The 22449-nt window shown below is 46.5% G+C and overlaps 1 protein-coding gene and 1 non-coding gene across 5 annotated transcripts in view; one reads left to right on the forward strand and one right to left on the reverse strand.

The window, feature by feature from the left end:
• Positions 1-22449, reverse strand: part of Cad99C (cadherin 99C) — a 213135-nt gene that overhangs the window by 98617 nt on the left and 92069 nt on the right. The window lies entirely within an intron of this gene.
• TRNAS-GCU (transfer RNA serine (anticodon GCU)) lies at positions 21097-21178 on the forward strand. The gene has a single exon. It is a non-coding gene; the product is annotated as a tRNA-Ser (tRNA).

The raw sequence follows: 22449 nt of genomic DNA on the forward strand, positions 1-22449 counted from the left end.
CCCTTTCTCTGCTACAACTGTCACAAACCAGGGCACATTGCTGCGCAGTGTGACAAGGCAAAGGCAGTAATTTTATCGGTCGGTTGCAATGACGAGAACATGAAGCTGCTTCAACCTTTCATGCGTGACCTTGAGGTAAACGGGAAACCATGTCGCGTACTGCGAGACTCCGCGGCTACTATGGACGTGGTTCACAGCTCTTATGTGGGACATGAGATGTTGACGGTTGAATGCGCTTAGATTAAGCAAGCTGTAGAACCTCACAGTGCATGTCTTCCGGTCGCAAAGGTATCTATTAAAGGTCCTTTCAGCACATTTGAGACGGAAGCTGCCGTATTGCCTCCGCTTACTCCGCAGTACCCTTACTTGTTCGCAAATAGGTTGACCCAGATTCTGCGCGAGAGAGGGCTAATGTTCGGGAAGGCTAGCGGGATGACATTAATGAGATGGGAAGCGCGTGAGTTGACTGCAAAAGCAGTTGCGGAAACAGCACTAACTTAGGTGGATGGCTGTTCGGAACCTCAGAAAGCGGAGATCAAGAATGCCGCCGCGTTCGAACCGCAGGAGTTGGGATCCGCACAGGCATAAGTTCCGGTATTGGCAGCAACCGAGTTATTAAAAGAGCAGTAGCCAGATTTGTTTGTAGCGCCTACGTCGGAAGGCCTACAGCGGCTGTTAGAGGTAGACAGTTCAGCCTTGAAGCCCGAGCAAACCAAGGACCCCAGCCTGCGTAACATCTGAAGCAACCTAAACGAAGGTGTGGCACGGAAAAAACGTGAATTTTTTTTAGAGAGACGGCCTGCTGCACCAGAAGTATGCAGATCGCAGTGGCGTCCCATTGGACCAGGTGGTCTTGCCCCAGGCTTATTGACAGGATATTTTGCACATGTCGCATAGAAGCTCTTGAGCTGGTCACTTAAGTGTCAAGAAAACGAAGGATCGACTATTACAGGGGTATTAGTGGCAAGGTTGTTTCCGCGACGCACAGAAATTTTTAAGAACTTGCGACACATGTCAGCGAGTGGGGAAGCCGGTTGAAAAGGCAAGAGCGCCGATGAAGCTAGTGCCAATCATCACTGAGCCCTTTCGCCGGCTCGTAGTCGACACAGTCGGCCCACTTCCAGTAACAGCCTCGGGGTACCGTCATATTTCCACAGCGAATTGCCCCGCTACTGAGTTCCCCGAAGCGATCACACTTAAACAACTTCGTTCGATGGAAATAGCTAATGGCGCTCCTCCCGATATTCGCGTGAGTTCGTTTACCCGCCGAAGTACAGCACGACAAAGGCACCGTGTTTACTAGTGCCATAACCATGACCAGTTCTAGAACGATTTGAGGTAAGGCTCATTCATAGCTCAGTGTATCTATCATCCGCAGTCCATTTCCGTAGAGTACACTCTATTACGACGCGCGAGTTAAGGGCATTACGCTTCGAAAGAAAGACAGACTGGAAGCGGTACTTTCCAGCTACAATGTGTGCGTTGAGGACTACGCCACATGAAACAACCAGTTTTTCGCCAGCCGCTCGCTGCTATCGCCGCTGCGCATGCTCCGGGAATCATGGGAAGGACGCAGGGAAGACTCAGTTGTGGTTTAATACTTACTTGAGCTACTGGAACGCTTAAGGAAGTTACAGAAGTTTTCAGAAGAGGGCATCGTTAAAGCCCAGCATAGGTCCAAGGTGTATTACGACCGGACAGCCAGGACCCGGCCGTTGATTTGAAGTCGGCACTAAAGTAATGGTTCTGCGACCATCACAGAAAAACTAGCTCGAGCTGCAGAGGGAAGGTCCCGCAAACGTGATTCAGAAACTGTCTACACACACTACGTTATAAGCTTGCCTGAAAAGCGGAAGATACAGCAGATTTAGCACTGTAATCTGCTGAAGCATTATAGGGAACGGGAAGCAGTTGTATGCATGGTGGTAAACGTCCCCGAAGAGATTCCGGTAGAGCTTCCGGGGCTCGGGTCAGTCACGAACGGAAAGGCTAGGGCACTAATAAGGGAACTAGTCTCTAAAGCGCACTTGGAGCCTGTACGAATGACGGAGTTGCAGGAACTCCTGCAAGAGTATCGGGACTTATTTGCAGATAAGGCAGGAAGGACATCGGTTCTTACACACGACATCGAGCTCACTTCTTCGGAGCCAGTACGTTCAAAGCCTTATAGAGTGTCACCGCGCCAACGTAAGATTATGGATGCGGAAGTGAAAAAAAAAAGTTGACTCTAGGTGGGATCGAACGTTGCGAGAGCGATTACACCTCGTATTTACTCTTGACTTGAGGCGCTGGGCAAAGATCCGCGTCCTTGCGTAGATTACCGCAGGCTAAAGGCGATCACAAAAGAACAGATTTATCCTATACCAAACATCGAAGAGCTCATCGAGAAAGTTAGTAGCGCCCGATTCATTTCTACTCTGGATCTAGTTCGAGGCTACTGGCAGCAGGTTCCGCTCACAGAATGGGCTATAGCAGATATTCCGCCTTCATATGTCCGTTAGGAACGTTCCGCCCTAACGTTCTAAGCTTCGGTTTGAAAAATGCACTGTACTATTTTTCAAGCCTTATGGACAAAGTGTTGCGAGGGCAGGAAGCGTTCGCCTTGACTTACTTAGATGATGTCGCGATATATTCTGCATTTTGGTCAGAGCATATATACAGCATCTGAGGGCAGCGTTGGCCCGTTTACGTGAAGCAGGCTTAACCGCTAAGGCACAAAAATGCCAAATGGCGCAAGTGGAAGTGATCTATTGGTCACGTAATCGGACAAGGCGGTCGCCGTCCCTCTGAGCTGAAGGTGGCTGCGATACGAAATTTCCCACAGCCGCGCACAAAAACCAACATCCGCTCTTTTATAGGGGTACATCCCTAGGTATTCTGAACTAGCTAGCGCTCTTTGAAAAAGCCACAGAGTATCCTCTGGGAGGAAAAAAAGGAATCCTCTTTCAACGCCCTGAAGAGCGCGCTGACGAGTCAGCCTGTGCTAAGATCGCCGGACTACACGAGGGGACTTGTGGTTCGATGCGATGCGAGCAAGCGAGGAGGAACACCCCGTCCTTTACGCAAGTCGGAAGCTCACTCGTCAAGAACAGGCGTACAGTGCTACTGAGAAAGAGAGAGAGAGAGAGAAAAAACAAGGATAGGAAAGGCAGGGAGGTCAACCAGAACAGCATCCGGTTTGCTACCCTACACTGGGGGTATTAGGAAAGGGGTATAGAAAGAGGAAGAAAGGAAGAGAGTAAGCACTGAGTGCGTGTGGGAGGATGCACAGGGACACTACAAACGGCCTCTCAAGCCGGTGCACTTCAAGTATTGTACTAGTGCACGAACCGCTCTACGTGCCAGTGACGGGTGTGGCCACGGTCCGAGTATCTTTCACTCGGTGAACGGTCTTCAGTCCAGTCGGTGTAAAGTTTCCCGCAGAGAGAGGCGTTGTACATCGTAGCGAGGGCAGGTACACAATAGGTGCTCGATGGTTTCCTCGCACCCACAGGAGTCGCACATCGGGCTCTCGGCCATTTCCATACGGTAGGAGTATGCGTTCGTGAACGCCACTCCCAGCCACAAGCGGCGAAGCAAGGTTGTTTCGCCGCGGGAAAGGCTAGATGGCAGTTGTAGCCGTAGCGTGGGGTCCAGTTTACGTAATCTGCAATTGAAGGCAGTTGAAATCCAGAGATCTTGTGACTTCTTGCGTGCAAGTAGGCGAAGTTCTCTGGCAGCGTCCGACCTCGCCAAAGGTGTTGGACGCGTCTTGGTATCTTTGTGGGCACACCGGGCAGCCTTGTCAGCTAGGTTGTTGCCGACGATGCCACAGTGAGCAGGGATCCATTGAAATATAATGTGGTGTCCTCTTTCAAGAGCATGGTGGTGCACTTCCCTGATGTCAGATATCATCTGCTCGTTAGTTCTGTGACGTAATGCAGACTTGATGCTGTGAAGGGCTGCCTTAGAGTCACAAAATACCACCCATTTCTCTGTTGGCTCTTCGTTGATGTACATTATAGCGGCATGGAGAGCTGCTGAGAAAGAGTGCGCATGTCTCGTATGAGCTGTTCAAAAATTGTCTTGCTATATTGAAGGCTCAAGGTTCATCATCGAAACGGATCACTGTCCTTTCAACTGGTTGCAAACAACGTCTTCCAAAAATGGCTGTCTCCTGCGTTGGAGTCTCACTTTTCAGCAATATTTTTTTAGATACGCTGTATAAAGGGGGACGCGCAATGGCAATGCCAATGGCTTGGGTCGAAGCGCCTATACTAGCGGATAACTCTCTGTGCCAATGAAGGGAAAGCTACGTGCGCGTGGTTGCTGCACACGCGTTACGGCGCCAAGTAGTCTGCCAGCGTTTGACAGTGCTTTTGGTTGCTCGGAACGGACGCTGAATCGACGCAGCTTCACGTGCGACGGTTTCGCATTTGCCCAGACACGGAAGGGAAAAGTCGCAAAATAAGTAAACTTTTACATTCAGTGGTGTGTTTTGTCTTCTTTATCTGTTGCTAATAAAGTGTTTATGTTTTCTCTTCCCCAACTTAAGCTAACGTGGATGAAAACACGGGACTCTTTTCAGAAGCTCTCTCACTTGTGCGCGCTTTGCCTCCGTAGATTTCCCTTCATTACTTGCCACAGAAAGTTGTCTGTGAGTATAGATCGAGAATCAACCTCAAACATTCCCCAAAAACTCGTGTTTCTATTTTGTTTTTGTTTTTCCCTTGTCGTAGGATTGGAAGGGTCTTATTTTGGCCTACGCAGTTGGGTTGAGACATGTCTTGTGGAGCGTATAACAAATTTATATGTGTATTTAGTGCTGCTGTAGGTTCTGTAAAACTGTCACTTTTGATTGAGAAATGAGCCTATAGCGGAGCTCAGCGAGAATTTGTCTAGCGCTTGTTGACAGAGCGGCTGAGTCTCGGTGTAGTTTTGCGGACGCGTGCTACGAACTATAAACTTTTGCAGACCCTTCTCATGCATGTAGACTCGGACCGAGACGTTGAGCCACGTGGGAAAACGCCGACAGTGTTTCGTGCTCCAAGAGGCTGTGCGATAACCGACGATGACTAAAGCCCCGACCTGCGTCATCCCTCTGGCCAGCAGATGTTGTCCCCTGCCCATAGGGATCCCCTTCAGCGGCGGGGCAGTCAGTTACGGTTTACTGTGTGCAGTGATGAAGGAAACGGATGTGAAGCGCCTGAGACACAACGTCCCTAATGGTCACGTGTTTCAACATGAAAAGACTTGTCCGTCGGGTGTGTGCGATGGGATTGTGCGCCAGTGTAAATCCTTCTCTCCACTGTCCTCCGTTCAACCCCTCTACGCCAGTGAATTCTCCGAATTCCTGTGTGTGAGTTGGCCAGTGTGTTGACCCGACGTTAAGTGCACTCCCCACCTCTACACCAGTGAGTGGTTTTTCTCCGTATTCCTCTGTGTGCCCGCTACCAGAGAGCAAGAGAGAATGCGATTGCCCGAATGGTGCAGCGTATAAGAAGGCCAGCGAGACGCCACAGACAGATTTCTGCCCTTGCGTGCAGGAGCACGCACGCCGAACGATTCTGTACTTTTTGTCTTGGAGCGCACCGCTCACCCCTAACGATGTATTACATTTCCGTTATTTGTTTCACATCATCTTGTCTGCCCTGCCGGACACTCTCCGATTTTTTGTCAGTCTGGTTCGAATTCCAAGCAGGTGTCTTCTTCTTCGTCGTCTTCACACTGCTTCAAGTTTTACGCTGTTCAAGGTAGCCGAAACCCCGTCCCCGTAACACCTGGAGGTACCAGCTCCTAACAATCGGTGGCAGCAGTAACACCGCCGATGCTGTAAAGTAATAATTTAATTACGGGGTTTTACGTGCCAAAACCATTTTCTGATTATGAGGCACGCCGTAGTGGAGGACTCCGGAAATTTTGACCACCTGGGGTTCTTTAACGTGCACCTAAATCTAAGTACACGGGTGCTTCCGCATTTCGCGATGCTGTAAAGTGCGAATATACAGCGATACTGTACAAATGATTATTCTTCTATAGGCACTCTTTAGATATTTCAGTGTGAGGTACACACAATATTCGTAGAGAAATTTGATTGTCTGACATTTGAAGTAGACCCAAAGAATTTCTTCTTGTGCATGTTGGTGCTTAGGCTTATCGCCTAAGAGCCTTGTAAAGGCTACTGCAAATCACCTTAATGCACCCTGTCCATCTTAATCTTACGTAATACACCTTAATCCACCTTAATCGACCTTAATCGATCTTAATTTCCTTTGAACCAGCGAAGTTCACCATACCTCTCCTTAATCCACCTTAATGCACCCTCATCCACCTTAATCCATCCTAATTCATCCTCTTCCTTAATCCAATCACTAATTAATCATTAGTTAAACACGCTAATAATTCTTCATCTCGTATACATGGCTGGACATGCGTTGGTTCGTTTCTGGCCTTAGTTGGGTCACATGGTACTTTCTGTGCATCACAGCGCGACCTTGGAACATGGAGATCTAAGGCTTTTGTTTTAAAATTCCCAGGTGTCCTTAGCGGTCGCCTAAGAGGCGCGAAAGCGAAAGCCTTGTATATTCTACTGTAATTCACCTTAATCCAAAGTAATGCTCCTTAATCCACCCTAATCTACCTTAATCCTTTTTATTCCAACCTAATCCACCTTAATCATTCTTAATTAATCCTAATCTACCTTAATTAGACTTAATAACTTTAATCCATACTAATCCATCCTTAATCATCCTCAATCTCCCTTATCCTACCTTAATCCACCCTAACCCATTTCAATCGACCTTAATCCACCCTAATCCTCCTTAATACACCGTTATTCACCATAATCCATTTTAATCCAATCACTGATCAATCATCAATAAACTTTGCTAATCATTAATCATATCTTACACACGGCTGGACATGCTTTGGTTCGCTTCTGGCCTTCCTTAGGTCACGTGATGTTTTATATACAAAGTCACGCGACCTTGAAACCGAGATTTAAGGTTTTCGCCTTAAAATAGCACCTCAGTGTTGTGGAGGTTCTAGAGCATAATTTACTATCATTAGCTTTCCAGAATTTTGCGGACCACCACCGATGCAAGTTGTCCTCACCGGTGATCATTTATACAGCCTACAAGCATTTCCAAGTTACTACACGAGCACTTCTTAACAACAAAGGCAAGGACGAGCCGCGCATACGATAAACATTTCCTTCTGTGGATATTGATTATAAACGCCAAGCAAAATGAAGCCTACTCAATGTGAAGAAAGTTAAACATTATCGGTATGACTGCTTTTAGGTTATCTCACAGAGCCTTCTTACTGGCCCTGGGGATTTGCTTCCTCTTTCTTAAAATTACTTATGCGTCAAGAAACAAAAGTGAACGCGTAAACTATTGTTAAGAGGAAATCATAGGTTACATAAGACCATTCATTTACCATCCACAATTGAGTGAAACCAAAACACAATGCGCAATTTATCCTTGTGTGTGAATAGGCAATTTTTTTTCGATCAGCGATCCTTTCTTAAGTAGCTGACATGCTTGCAGGGCTTACAGCCGCACCCGATCATATTGCACATATCTGTAGGTTTCTATCTCGGTGACACGATAATCAACAAAAATGGTAGGTGACCCTAATCTTTGACTTAGGTGCCTCTTAAGGATCTCGCACCTCGACGTTGGTGTTCTTCAGGTTAACTTTAGGCGAACGCAACGCACAAACCGAACTCGGAGCAACTGTTTCCCATTAATTAGACTCTTAAATATCATTCCACCTTTTTCTTTTTGTGCGTGACGTCATTAGTGACGTCATTACTTCCGCTTTTTACTGCCGGGTTTCCAGGAATTTCGCCAAAGTTGTGCTCACGTGGTGGGTCTCAGTCTACGATGCTGTGCTTTGGTGTGGGGTAATCTGATTTCTAATTAATTCTAATTATTCCAGACACTTCAGTAACTCAACTTACAAATAAACGTATGCTCTGATATCTATGATGAAACCCATGAATTCTCTACTGTACTATTTTTTTCTTTATTTTTCTGCTTATTTTGAATTTCCACGCTGGTCGTCTCAGGAGGTGAACCGGAAGTGCTGCGCGAGAAAGATTGTCACTCGATGCTAGTGCCACTAAAAAAGAGCTTCAATGCGACGACCCCGCATTCCGGCCAAATTATTTCTATTGGTACAATTTATTGTATTCGTATTTCTGCACTTGGTATTCTATTCAATTCGCATCATGAAGTTTTCAGGCATAGAATAGCTATAAGCACAATATTCCTCTCTTCTTTTGCTTATCACATGTTTCCAAGTAGAGGCCAAACATATCAGAGCTTTCGTCGCAATGATTGCATGATTGTATTTATTTTGTTGTACAAAATGATCAAAATAAAGAAAGAGGTGAGATAAGTACTTGTTCGGTATGGCAACACGTGGGGAAATGCTGGGAAATGTACTTCAACATGTTAATACACGAATATGCATAGCCCTCTTTTCCTCCGCAATGCCACACATTTTCTATCTCATTTAAGTTACTCTGTTGAAATTCTTAATTAGAAGTTTCATCGAAAGTAAAAAAATATTTTGTCCTTGTTTTGTTTTCTCCTCTCCACAAACAACCGTAAAGTAATTACGGTTCTTTGTCAAGTCGATCCGCTAGTGCCTGTTATATGAATAATATTACTTTACATGCTTTCATTTGTGAAAAGTTCTACTTAACATGTTGGATTAGTGGGTTGTCATGGCTTAGCTTTTCTTTTCTCCTTCTTTCCCTTTACTTCTTTTTTTTTTGTGGTGGGGGTTGAAAGGGAGAACGGTGTTTAGTGCTGATATGCGATCTGGTCAACTTTGATAGTAAAATAACTGTCCCAGCTAACGCTAGACAAGCTGTTCCAGAAAAAAAACTATTTAAAAAACACGGCACAAAATACAATTATAAGACCTATGGTGTTCGATAGTTATAGGTATGACAACCGCACACCGTATGTCATAAAATTGTTACTTGCACCGTACTTTTTAATGTTGTTGTTGTTGTTGTTGTTGTTGTTGTTGTTGTTGAACAATTTGGCTAACGTTAGCTGGGACACCCTATCAGGGGCGTGGAGGCTTATGGGGCTTCAGCCCCCACCCCCCGAAATTTTTGCGTGCTGTTATGCACCGCCGAAAATCATTCTGGATTTTGTCTGGAATATCTTTTTTACGCTCACAAAGACATTTCCGCGCGAACATTGCGAACTGGGGCTAGATTTCGCGCCAATGCCCATGCACCGGGAGTCACACAACGCAAGGAGCCCCATGCGAGCACAAAGTTTCAAGGGCAAAGTATTGATGGCGAGCGGGCTCGTCGCGGCATCTCGCGGAGGCTGTGGAATCTATGGAGCGCTTGGATTTAAATTCCGAAACTGTATGGGAATAAAGTTGTCATAAAGTTTTGATGCGAAAGGTGCACTGACATATCTCAAGTCGCGCTGTTGATTTTCAATTCGGGAACTTTGTGCGTTTAATGTCGTTCAAACATTTGACGCCAAAGGTGCAATGGCTTTTCTAAAGTCAGGCACCTTTGAAGACAAGCCAAATCAACACACTGTCAGACAAGTTAAAAAAGCACGCAGCGAGGTCCGATGAGACGAAGCGTTGTGGTGTTTCATTTGTGCCGTCATGTCACAGAAAAAAATATCAACATTTTTTTCCACCTGCGCCAAAGCATCGATGTGAAAACATTAAAGCCAGCAAAGGTAACTACGTTCTTATTTATTTTTCTACTTTAACCTTTATTCGCGAGGACACATTGAGCCTATTTCAGTTTTGTTCGGCATGTTAATGCGCCTTTAAAGCGTACGCGTCCCTCTGACGCGGTGAGTTTTCGCGGTTTTGTGACGTGGCGTGATAGAGAGGTGAAGTGGGCGTAACCCGAAAACGCTTGACCAATAGCAATTGGTCAAACATCGTCGAATTGAGAATTATTATTTTTCTTTCGTTCGGTCTAACCATACATAATCAGTGATCACATATCATATAAGATGGGGAGTTTTCGCGGTTTTCGTGACGTCGCTTGACAGACATGCACAGGAGGGGGTGTAGAAATCTTTTGACCAATCATGGAGGGCTCATGGCAGAATTCGAATGGAAAAGTTTGGAATAGGGTCAAGTTATAGCGCTTCTGATTTGCCATATTATATGAGCCCGCGCTTTGATCCGCTAGCCTCCTGGTTCGCTCAGATGATAGAGTAACCGCCTCAGAAAGGGGATGGTTGAGGGTTCGATCCCAGGATCAATTTTTCTTCAACTGCGAAGCTTCCTGCGAAACCCGTGTCGGTTTCCTTTGTAACAATTGTCCTACAGTTAAGGTGGGTGTCCTTTTTTTGTTCTGTTTTATGAAACCTTATCCACTTCGAAAACTGATTTGCCAGTATTCATAGGAGTGCCACTTTCATGTACCGGTGGAAGACAGACCTATTGTACAAGAGAGCCGTAACAGGGTATGCGATAGAATGCCAGGCTGTTCGAACTTATGCAAATCGAGAAGGCAAATCGGGTATCTATTGAAATTAGCTGTCCAGATTTTGAATGGGTGCACACTTGTACTTCTCTGCGCACTGAAGCGCATACTGACAGATAAGCAATCTGGACCACAAAGGTAAGCATTCTCAGAAAATATGGCTAGCGATTCGTTGTCACCTGGGGAACTTCGGCTCGCGAACGTGACCGTTCTGCGGCTGTTTCTGTCAAAGTCACTATTCTTGTTCTTTAATACTCTCGTCTGTACTTGTGCTGCATTAATTTTTATTTAGCAACTGATAGCATTGCACGGCTCCAGCAGAATTCAGAGCGCTGACTTCTACTTGCCCTCACCCCATCTGACATAAACATAGTAATAAAAATAGTAAAATAAAAAACTAATACATTCCAAAATATTATGGGGTTTAACGTGCCAAAACTACTTTGCGAATATGAGGCACGCCGTAGTGGAGGACTCCGGAAATTTCGACCACCTGGGGTTCTTTAACGTGCGCCTAAATCTAGGTACCACGGGTGTTTTCGCATTTCGCCCCCATCGAAATGCGGCCGCCATGGCCGGGATTCTATCCCGCGATCCCGTGCTCAGCAGCCCAACACCACAGCCACTGAGCAATTATGGCGGGCAACTAATAAATCAGAAAGAGGCCCAACCTTATGATCCACTAGAAATCGCTTACAGGTGTAGCCTGGAACAACGCGATTAGCTGTCTGTCAAAAAGGCCGAAAGAAACATAACCAATGTGAGCATTCGTCGTCCTAGTCTCACTATTGAAGGCCGGTATTCGCAAAAAAAGAAGAAAAAAAAGTTCTTACGTTGAAAACTGTTCGTAGGACTAGATGCCAGCTAATCGCGATTCCTGGCATATTACGCAAGTGTTAGTATAACGCAAGTATTACGCAATGGGAAACAGCCGTTACGTACGCAAGGCTTACTGAATTACGTCCCATGGTGCGGAGACGCTGCATCAAGGCGTGAATAACGCGCGTGCGGATATATTGCAGAATCAAGACGGATGCGTTTAACGCGAACGAAACAATCTTTTCTCCCGCTTTGCTTTTTTTTTTAACCGAACTTTCATTCGCGAACACTCGCGGAATTTTCCGACCGCGGACGCTGCGGCTGTCCTGCCAAACAGATCACCCTTAGAAAACAAGAAATGGGAATTACGTGCCCGATGGTGGGATGTAAATACGTAACGCAGAATGTAGACGTATAATACTCATATCGTGCGTAAGCCAACTATAGCTCTTTGAGATAGATCGCCGCGTGTGACACATTGATTAACACCGGTGGGTGAGAACACACGCACGTGTGCTAGTTTCCATTACGCCAGAGACGCAGGAATGAAATGGACAAATTTGCAGACGTTGATTAAAAGCTCGGCGTAGATTCTAAAATGTGCGTTGGACATACATCTTTTCTTTTCTGGTTTTTTTTTGTTTTTTGCTTTCGTTGCATTACAGCGCGCACATCTGACGTTTCTTTTATTCGCCTTTTTTTAATGAGTTTCAACACAGCACACGTTGTTTCTTGTTAGCTGCGAAAAGTAGAAATTCTGGCCACATGAAGGTCCTGCTTTTTCCAAACATCTCAGCCGGGGAAACACAGTCTGTCATCTAGGAGAAAATACGAGAGGCAAGAACTGACAAAAAAGACCGTAAAATGTCTCTAGACAAAGAAGAAATAAGAAGCAACCTGCGCACAATATGTCAGCTCTGTAGGCATATAGATGTGCCCTGCGCCCATGCTCAAGTCGTTAAAGAAGCAGAAAAACAACACGCATCAAATAAGAGTTGATCACGAGAAATAGGGCCACATTAGCCTAGCGTACAAGTGCTGCCATTGAATTTTTTTCTCTCTCTTTCTTTCTTTTTAGTTTTTGTTTATGTGACATGCACAGAGTATAAAGAGTGGCGGAACTTAGTGTCACCGTATTTATTTATTTATTTATTTATTTATTTATTTATTTATTTATTTACTGCGCCCTGCAAAGAATATTTCTTCAAGAGCGACCATGGTGACCTTTTGCTAAGCACGCTGGCAAAATGACTAAGGTAGGCGGAAGTCGGGCGTGAAAGAAGAAAGGACTCAGACAGCAGATGCAGAAAAAAAGCAGCAACTGCAGCAGTTAGGCCAATTTGTTTGTGCATTTCATTATTCTTAAATGCTGCCTCCTTATTCCTGGCTTCTCATCTATCGATCAAAGGGAGCGGCAGACGCTGATGGGCCCGGCCTTGCAGCCGTCGATCCGACGACCACTCGCAGACGGCAGACCCTGAACGCGCCGGACGTAAGTGCGTGAGCGCCTTTCAGTCACGTGGGGGATAAAATCTCGCAACGAGGTTAATGGCACGCTCGAGCGCCGCCAAACATTTCGAGACGTGACGGATCTCGTGGCAGCCTTCCAGACCGAAAAGAAAAAAGAAGGAAGACAGAGGCTTTGGGGGAAGATAAACTCACGCTGTGCATTGCACGCGCGTAAGTCACTTCATTTTTTTTTTCTTTTCAGTAAAAGATACAAAATGCTGTCGGACAGATGTGCGCCCGCGTTATGTGAGGTACCGGAGGGCGATACTGCGAGCCAGCGCGAGTTCGATGACCGCGAAACCTAATAATTCGGTGAGCAGGTTAACCGGGAGATCGGACCTGAATCACTTGGTGAAACGATTCGTACCCTTTAATGACGTTTGCTTTCGCACGACTTCCGTCGTCGCACAGCTAATGCTCTGTAGTGCTGAGTGTCTAACCTTACCATGAAAGAAAGAAAAAAGAAAAGGAAAAGTGGAAGAGGGGGTAGACGTAAAGAAAGAAAGAAAGAAAAACAGTATGCCCCGTAGTTACTCCGCTATCTTACAACACTAAATGAACATATGGTATCATACGGGGTAGGGGAGGGGGGGGGGGGACGTACGTGCACCTTTTATTTCTCTGTCTTTTAAGTGAGGAAAGAACATTGCACACGAGAATTTTGCGTTCAAAGCAAGTCCCATGTAAAAAAGAAATCATGGCATTCCGAGGTCTTAGAGCTGGGTGAGTCGTTGGGCATGCTGAAAAAGCGTGCAATGACTTCGGACGGAGGCGAATGGCTTTCTCAACAGCCTATCGTTGTTACGCCGACTTTTTAATATCCTAAAAAAAAGTTTAGTGCCATTTGCTTTTGAAGAGCAAACCAGATTTTTTTTTTTAAATTTAATTCCGGGGTTTTACGTGCCAGAACCACGGTATGATTACGAAGCACGCCGTATAGTGGGCGACTTTGAAAATTTGGACCCCCTGGGGATCTTTAACGTGCCTCCCAAATGCACGAAACGCGGGCGTTCTTTTTCTTCCTCCTTTTTTTTTTCATTTTGCCTTCATCGAAATGCGGCCGCCGCGGGATTCGATCCCGCGATCTCGTGTTCAGCAGCGCGACACCATAGCCGTTAAGACACCGCGGCGGAAAGGAAACCAGATGAACGCGTAAGTTGCGCGACGGGCCAGCTGTTTCGGGACACTGCACGGTAATTCCGGTCTGCCGCCGTCAGCTGGGTTGCAGGTACACTCCTGCATTGTTGGTGAAGACTGTGAGAATGCGTTTCTCTCAATTTAAATGAAAAAAAAAAAGCATCACGGAGCCACGGTGTCTTCAAGTTTTCGTTTGTAGTGGATGGAAAATTACCTTGGCAACTGTACCCTGAAATTAGTGTCTCCAGAACTCCTTAGAGTAATAAGGCCATCGCGGTTCCATTATACCGTCAGAAAAAACAACAGCATAATAGGGCAACTTGTTTGCATTCACAAGGGACAGAAAATTTCCTTGACAGCTGCCCACTGAAATTAGTGCCTTCACAACTCCTTAGAATATTAGGGCTATCGCAGTTTTTGTTTGTGGATGTCAGAAAAAAAGTACATGAGTGGGCAAAAAACTGATCCATTAAGTCTGTTTCACTTTCTTTCATGGACACAAGTTCATTCCCAAAAGAAACCTGTATATTTTTTTTATAAAATGTGTATTAAGAAGCAATAAGAAAATAGCGTTGTACAAACACAATTAAATTGTTTGAGCTATACTAAGGGATACTGTGGTAGTCAACAGAAGTAACTACCATGCAGGCATTGTTCCCTGTACTTCTCCGGCGTCTCTAGTAAGTAGTTTTCTCTTTCTTCAAACAAAGAGCAGCATTTTAACTTCCACAGACGCCATGCTAGTATTGATCTTTCTTTCATCATTTTCCACGCCGCTGTGACATTCACGCGCATGCACAAGGGGTTCCATGGAAGCTGTAGAACTAGCAAAATATGCCGTTTGAATTTGAATTTGAATTTGAATTTGAATTTATTATTACACAATACAATTACAAAGAAAATGTAATACAGAAGGAGGTCCCAAAGTAAAAACTGTCAGGGGGACCTCCTGTTAAAACAGGAGGTCCAGGAACCCAGGAACCTCAGGTCCAATCCTGAACCCCAGGTCCAGGAACCCCAGGTATTAGAGCAGAGATACAGAATTACTGACATGTGTAACCACCAAAGGGCAAATAGAAGCAGTTATAGAAAGTTGATTATCTGATATATCCATCATGCTTCCCAGAATAATCATATTTATAGGAGGATCCGACAACGCTCGTGCGCTGCTGAGAGCAAATGATACACGCACATGAATGATGCGCCATTATAAGGGGGCTAAATTTTCTTGCTTTTATTTTCATTTGCATATATAAAAACGAAGAGAGAGAGAGAGAGAGATTACCAGACACATGATCACTAAGAAATGCAGGTTTCGATTCATTGCGGTCAAATAATGTCAATGTCTCACGTCACCTTGTCAAGTAGTACGATACATGGCCCTCGTTGCGAAATAACCCACCGCATCAGCGCAACGAACAGTACTATATATATATATATATATATATATATATATATATATATATATATATATATATATGTCTTCGTATTGTTAGAGGAAGGAATGAGGATGAAGGCTTGTGGAGGAAGATGTTAAGCCTGCCCTATGGGAAAGCGACTCCATTTTCCGTATAGTGTGTTTCGTTACTTGCGGCTCTTCGACACTTTTGCATCGCGCTTACCGGTGATTCTTCTTTTTCTTTTTCCTCGTCTCACTCGCGGCCTCGATAGCACGTAATCCGCCGATCTCCGCCGCTAAGTAATGCGCGTGAGGTCTACGTCCCAGACGTGTAATCCATGGTGAATGACTCTTTTGTCTCTCTCTCTCTCTCTCTTATCCTACTTCGCCTCTTCGGCTTCTTTTGTGCTTCCTCGTTCGTTGACACTTCCTCCTCCTTCCTCGCAGTCGGACGGTGGTGCGCATCCGTTCCCAGCCGGAGAAGGGAGCTTGGCCACGGCTCGCAGGTGGGGTCTTCTCCCGGCGGCGAGCTCAGCGCCGATGTCCGGTGATTAGGGCCCGCCGGTGGCGCTTGACCGATCCGGCCGGTTGCGCTAAGTCCGCGCGCCCGAGGAGGTCCCACCGAGAAGAGACGCTGGCGGGGCGGCGTTGTGCGCCCGCGCGAGAGTGCGCCGCGAAGCCGCTTCCGCTGCTGTCCCAATCACGACATTGACCCCCACCGCGGCGTTCCCCCATTCCGCGCTCCAGGCGGCGTCGGTGCGGTGCCGCGGACCTTCCAAAAGGTCGCCGCCCCACGCTGCTTTCAGGCGTACCGCACGCAGCCCACGCGCAGCGGACGTTTTTCCGCGGTCCCGCTACAGCTTCCGTGTGTGTGTGTGATGGGGGGGGTGAGTGTCAGCAGCCTCGAGTATGGCCCCAGCACGGTGTGGGAAGAGGAGTCCGGAAGAATGTCGAATTTGTCAACGCGTGGCATTCCAATTGCGTGCCCATGTGCTGTGTCGATCTGCATGGTGCAGACGCTAGCTTAGGCGTGGAGTCCTATAAGAATGTAGCCAAAAGCTGGTCGGGGTTAGCTAGCACCGAGCTGGCCTTGTATGGTTCCATGTTTTCGGTGTTCATTCGTGAAAAGTTCGACGGATGTTCGCGACATTTATTTCGTCTCGAAAATTCATTGCTCGCTGTGTTTACCTCTGGTACGCAGGATTTTGATTGCGTTGGTTGAAAGTCACATATCATCACGCGCAGAGGCGATATAGAGAACAAAAAACTAAACGAGAGAGAGAGAGAAGCATTAACGATTACCTATTTGCCTTAACAGTTTACTCAGTACGCGGTATAGATGAATTGAAACCGTAGCGAGATTGTAACACTGGTTGCTTCACTCGCTGTCGCTGGTTTTGTCGAGTAAAACAACCATTCTTATTTCTCACGCAGTACTGGCAAAATATAGCAGGCATCCCCTGTCGTATCCTACTGGTGGAATAAATGAGCGATTTAATTCCTGCATGGTGTTCAAGAAAGAAAATACTAGGGAGGGCGTGTAGGAGGGAGACTGCTTTTAGGCATAATCATATGGGATTATATATACACAAACAGATTTGTTTTGTGCAGGTAGTTCAATAGCTAAGGTTAGTATATTCATAAGAATTTTAACCCTGCAAGGATCTGACTATGCAAGCCCATCGCTGCGCATCTAATATAATATTGTATGTTAGGTACTTATCACGGAGCTAAATGTAAATGTAATTTTCGAGGCAAATATCCTAGTCCATGTAATTGTACCATGGAAGGCACATTGTATTGCAGGCTTCATGCGGTGTACTACTATCGACTGCGGTAAGCGCTCAAGTAGTTGTAAAATTTCACTCTTTGCGCTATGGTTATGCACTCTAAGCAGCCGTGGATATTCATTGTATGCGACTGCACAAATGCTCTCAGCAAAACGTAGCTATGATTTCAACACGCCTTTTGCAAGCGTTTCTTATGGTTCACTGAACGTAACTCATCGCGTAGCTTTGCCAAGGCACAGCTACGCGATAACGTCAGAGGTTACACTTTCCAATGAAAGTGTATGGACTTCTCTGCAGGAGACATACCCAGCAGCGCGCGCATCCATTATACCGCTGTTTCCTATACCAACAATTCACTTGTGTCAATGCTACAACAATCCCTGGCTTCCTTCATTCCGTCGCTGCTAGCTATGGTGACATCAAACAACAAGCCACACTGCCTAGTTCGCCGGTCATTTGCTTAGCAGTGCAGTGAAAGTGCCCGGTGCCTGATCACGCTTCTTCGTGCTTATATGCGGGACAAACGTGTGGACAGATCGTACATCTTCACCGAGACAACACAACTGTCCATCACGACGCCCAGGATGATGTGCGCGTTGCGTTATCGCGCACAGGGACCGTGACAAGGGGGTTCGTAATGCGGGGCCCACGTCGTCAAACAAAACAACCGCTCCGACGGCGTTCAGCGTCGTCTGGGCGACCTCAATGCGCCCGGCGTGTCACGAGCAATTGAACAGTCCCGCAGTGCCACGTCCGGTTGTCTCGCGAGTCGTCGAGCGTCTGCTACACGCACACACAGCTCCTTGCGGCGCGTTCGATCAGTGGGTCCTTTAGCTTAGCCATCACTCAAGTGGGTGGGTTTGACAAGATGGCACACCACGCCGTTTGTCATTAATGAGAGCGCCTATGGGACGTATACAGTTGTGCAGTGTGTGTCTTGGAGCAATGTTGTGTAATAGAACATCTATGAGCCTGAAATTATTATCCGCATGCACTAAGGTCGATAGAAAAAGCCAGCCGCGCCACGCCAGTCGCGCCAACGACAAGCACGCGCTCCAATATACATGCGAACCAACCAGCTGTCTTCTATGCGCCGTGTATCTCGTGGGAGTTTTCTCAAGAAAGATTTCTCGCTCGCTTTCATCCCAGCATAAATACGTGCCATGAGCGACGATCCCTGCTTTAGACACTGTAGCAAAACGACTAGGGTCTTCTCGCGATATTTCAACGAAATACGTCGCGTGCCCAGGGTTGTTAACTTATCGTATACCTTGCATCGACAAGATTCTGGCAGTCTGTTAGCTCCTTCGAACATGCACTCTACATTCAATATCTTGTATTGTGCAGGTTACAGGAAACTGGCGACCGAACACAATTGTAACTGATAGTTCCTCCAAAAATGTTACTAATTTCGTCTAAATTACAGTCGTACGAAAATAGTGGCACAATTCCTGAAAAGCAATCACTTACTTTCATCCGATACCTTCATCATTTTCTGATAAAATTACACATCACCAGTGTTTCCACAGGAAATAACGACAAAATACTTATCGCTGACAAGCAATACAGCCATATATGCGTCAATAAATTTCGCTCACTCTCAAGGTATACAGCAACAACGCGCCAAACATCCCGCAGGCTATCCCAGGCAGCTGGCACAGCGCCATGGCGTTTATTGTGCAGTGCCTGCCTACGGCCAATATAGCACAATATAATAAGCGAGTCTGAATTATTACCGGTAACCGCTCAACCAAATACAGATATCATCGGCGTATATGGACACGGATAGATACTTGTACATTGCATGTCTTCATCACTTCAGGAAGACCAGCGATGGTAACACTGAGCAGTAAGGGCAAACAGGACATTTCTTGTGGCATGTACCTCATGGGTGCCAAGCACCAGCCTACAAGCTGATGGTGAGAGTACCTCAAAACACTCTGCCACTATCGAAGATACAACTGCGTACCTGGCGCCTTGTGGTCTCCACCGTGCCAACTAAGCGTGATCAAAGAACTCAGTTGAGAGGAAGCTTTCTTCTAATTATTATTTCTTTTGAAAACATATATACAGGAAAGGGAAAGCGAGGAGCAGGCTTTCTTATTTCCCCGTATTTCTACGCAGCCAACGCGAACAGGTGTGGCGACATAACATGGAACCATCGACATAACCAACGTGTCCGTTCTACCACGGTTGTTACTTGTTATTTATTATTAAACATTACTCATCAAACTCTCCAGAATTCGTGGACAAGCTCAATACTCTCGTAGACGCACTGAAGCGTAGAGTCGCTCTGTGCGCTGTCGTGGGGAATTTACTCTTCCTACGGGGATAATAGATTTTCAAGAGACTTGTGTTTCGCCTGCTTCTGAAATTTCTTAAGAATAACGAATTATTCAGTGAGTGGTGAGGTTTAGCAAATAACCCTAGACGTAACCAGTCATTAGATGCAATCAGTATGCTCATTCGGGGCGGTATGAACTTGGTGTAGCGCTAGCATTCAACCTCTGCTCCTCACATTCGCCTTCATATGTCTTGGTAGCGTGAGACCTGCTCACGTTGCGTTTAACTCTGTAGCATATTTGTTCCCGCACTCTAAAAGGAGGCGCTGAGGCGGATTCATACCTGTGGATCACCCCGTAGCCAGCGCCATCCTCCTTCGTTTTTCAGTGAGTTGTGTTATGTTACTGATGTACGAGCGCGACAAGAAGCTCAGAGAAATCCTAAAGGCTAGACCACATGTACGCTCGCCGATGCGCGCAAGCTCGCGTCAATACGCGCCTTGCGCCTGCCAAGTCTCGCGAGGAATGGCGGTTTACATCTACGAGAGACGCGCCACAGCGCGCTCTCACTGGGCTCACTCATAGTTGCCTTGGCAGACGCTACTTCGTATTTTGTAATTGAGTGTCTCAAATATGCTCCAATATCTATAAACATAATTGTTATGGTTAGAGCTTTAAATCAGCACAAAAAGAAAATAATAGCATCAATCATAGCATAAATCTGCCTCACTGAGAGTTGATTGTACCACGCCGTAGCTGCGTAGCCCGACGCGCCGATGCGAGGCAGCCATAGGGGCCCCAGCGCGGGATATCCGAGAGAAGAGGATCGCCGGGATCGCGTCGCGCTTCCATGCGTGCGAGCTGTGACGCACGGTCTGCGCATGCGTGGGCACGCGGACGCGAGCTAGCGCGCGTCGGCAAGCATGCGTGTGGTCTGGGCTTAAGGTAGCTGACGTGCTCAAGAAACAGGCGGAGCTGCCCTTTGAGAAGAAGGGATACGCTCAATCATCCTAACGTGGGCGTTAAAATGAAAGTTCACTGGTTGCTGCATATGTTCAGGAAGGAGGATGGGCGACTGGCGTTCGTCCTTTATGAAAAAGTCATAGACGTGAGCAGTTTACTGGCGTCTCTATAGAGCTAAGCGCGGACTTGATGCTTGAGAACATGCTGCACCAGGCAGTGTCGGTGGAGAAGAAGCCTGGATGGTTGTGGCGTCCAAGCTGCTTTTGGACGCTAAGAAAGTATCGACACCGGCCTCACTAGACAACAGTGTTTTCGGAACGCCGGCAGCCCTTAATGCGTAACAGTGAACTTGTTGTGGGAAAAGAAAAGGTCCTGCTATAGACCACGGCTGACATGAGGGAAGACATGAGAACCTTGTGCCAGTGAAGCTGTCACGTCGAAAGACTCGGGCCAGCGAAAAGCCTACGTTGGCGGCAGGCAAACGAGCTTGCGTGTCACGTACAGGAAAGGCTAAGAAACGACCGCTAGAATTAAACATCTAGGACAAAAAGACAGCCGAATGCAGACACAGGTGATTCACTGGCTGCTTGCGAATGCTGTCTAGTATCCTGGTGATGTGGCAGACATATTAAAGCGGTGGAGTACTAAACAAGTGTGCTTTGCCAGCATGGGTTCAAGTCGCACTTCATACTGGTACTCTTGAACCTTTTGATTGCATGTTCTGGCGAGGTGGCCGAGTGGTTAAGGCGATGGACTGCTAATCCATTGGGCTCTGCCCGCGTGGGTTCGAGTCCCACCCTCGTCGAGTGTTTTTTTTTTTCGGTAATAAATTTGTGAGCGTTTAAGATTACGGAAATTGGAGACGAGAATCATTTGGGAAGTCTGCCATTTGCGACTGCATATGGAAGCAGAAAATTGTTATAGGTCTTTTCCCAAAGAAAGCTGTCGCAGGCGCTCGCAGCGCCATTAGCGTGTAGACATGAATGCGCTTGCAATTTACTTTTATAAATAAATATCAAAAGCCAAACGAAATAAATTACTTTCAATAAATGACACGTAATAATTTTCAAGCCAAATGTATCTGTCAATGCTCAACGATAATGCATTTCACGCGCCTGTAGTCGCAATTAAAGCAGAGCCAGAGCAAACCGAAACGCCAGCACGTTAAACGCGCTCCGTCCGTTCGCCGTGTTCCAGACGTTGACCAGCGCGCATTCCAAAAAAAAAAAAAACAAGTCGTTCTTGGTGCGTTGCTCCCACTTCTTCATATTGGGCATGTGTTTCTAACCTCTTGCGTGGGCCGATCCCGGAAATGGTGCAGTGTAAATATAAGTGCCACTGAGACCGCAGGACATGTGCCAATGGGTATGTGTTTCTAAGGTTGCTCGGTATGTGCCACAGGGTATGTTCCCCTGGGATTACTCGGTATGTGCCTCTGAGTATGGGGGACTGGCCATGTTCCACACGGCATTTGCCCCTAAGGCGACTGTGCATGTACCACTGAGTATGTTCCCGCTGGTGCCACTGGTTATGTGTGTCCCTAGGTATGTGTAACTTGGGCCTTTGGGTATGTGGAAGTTGGGACACTGAACATGTGATGACTGTGATGATGATGATGATGATGATGATGATGACTGGTGACAAACATTTTGAAGGAGATTTAACTTCTAATTGAGGTTGATCAAACGCGTCGCTCCAGCGCGATGTCAACTAGATGTTGAATCGCCTTCCAATTTTTTTAGAACAATATACAATATCACCAGACGAAAGGCAGTGCCCCCTGCTCACGCAGCGAGGGAGTCTCGTCACTCAGGCTTGACTGGAGAAGGGCAGAGCGAGCGACGAGAAGCTATGCCAGGAGAGAAGGAGAACACGTCAATTTGCTCGTTTCCATAAACGTCCGTTCAGTTTACTTCAAGATTACGCACTGGCGACGAAGATTAGCTTTTAACAGCCCAAAGGCACCAAAATAACTGTCTTGCGTCACTTATTCTCGAAGTACGTCCCGTTATTTCGTTATTTGTCCAGACTGCGATTGGCGGGCTTTTTTCCACCGAGAGTCTTGTCGCTTTTCTG

The sequence above is a fragment of the Dermacentor albipictus genome, chromosome 1 (assembly GCF_038994185.2).
Source record: "Dermacentor albipictus isolate Rhodes 1998 colony chromosome 1, USDA_Dalb.pri_finalv2, whole genome shotgun sequence".
NCBI classification, from domain to species: Eukaryota; Metazoa; Arthropoda; class Arachnida; order Ixodida; family Ixodidae; genus Dermacentor; species Dermacentor albipictus.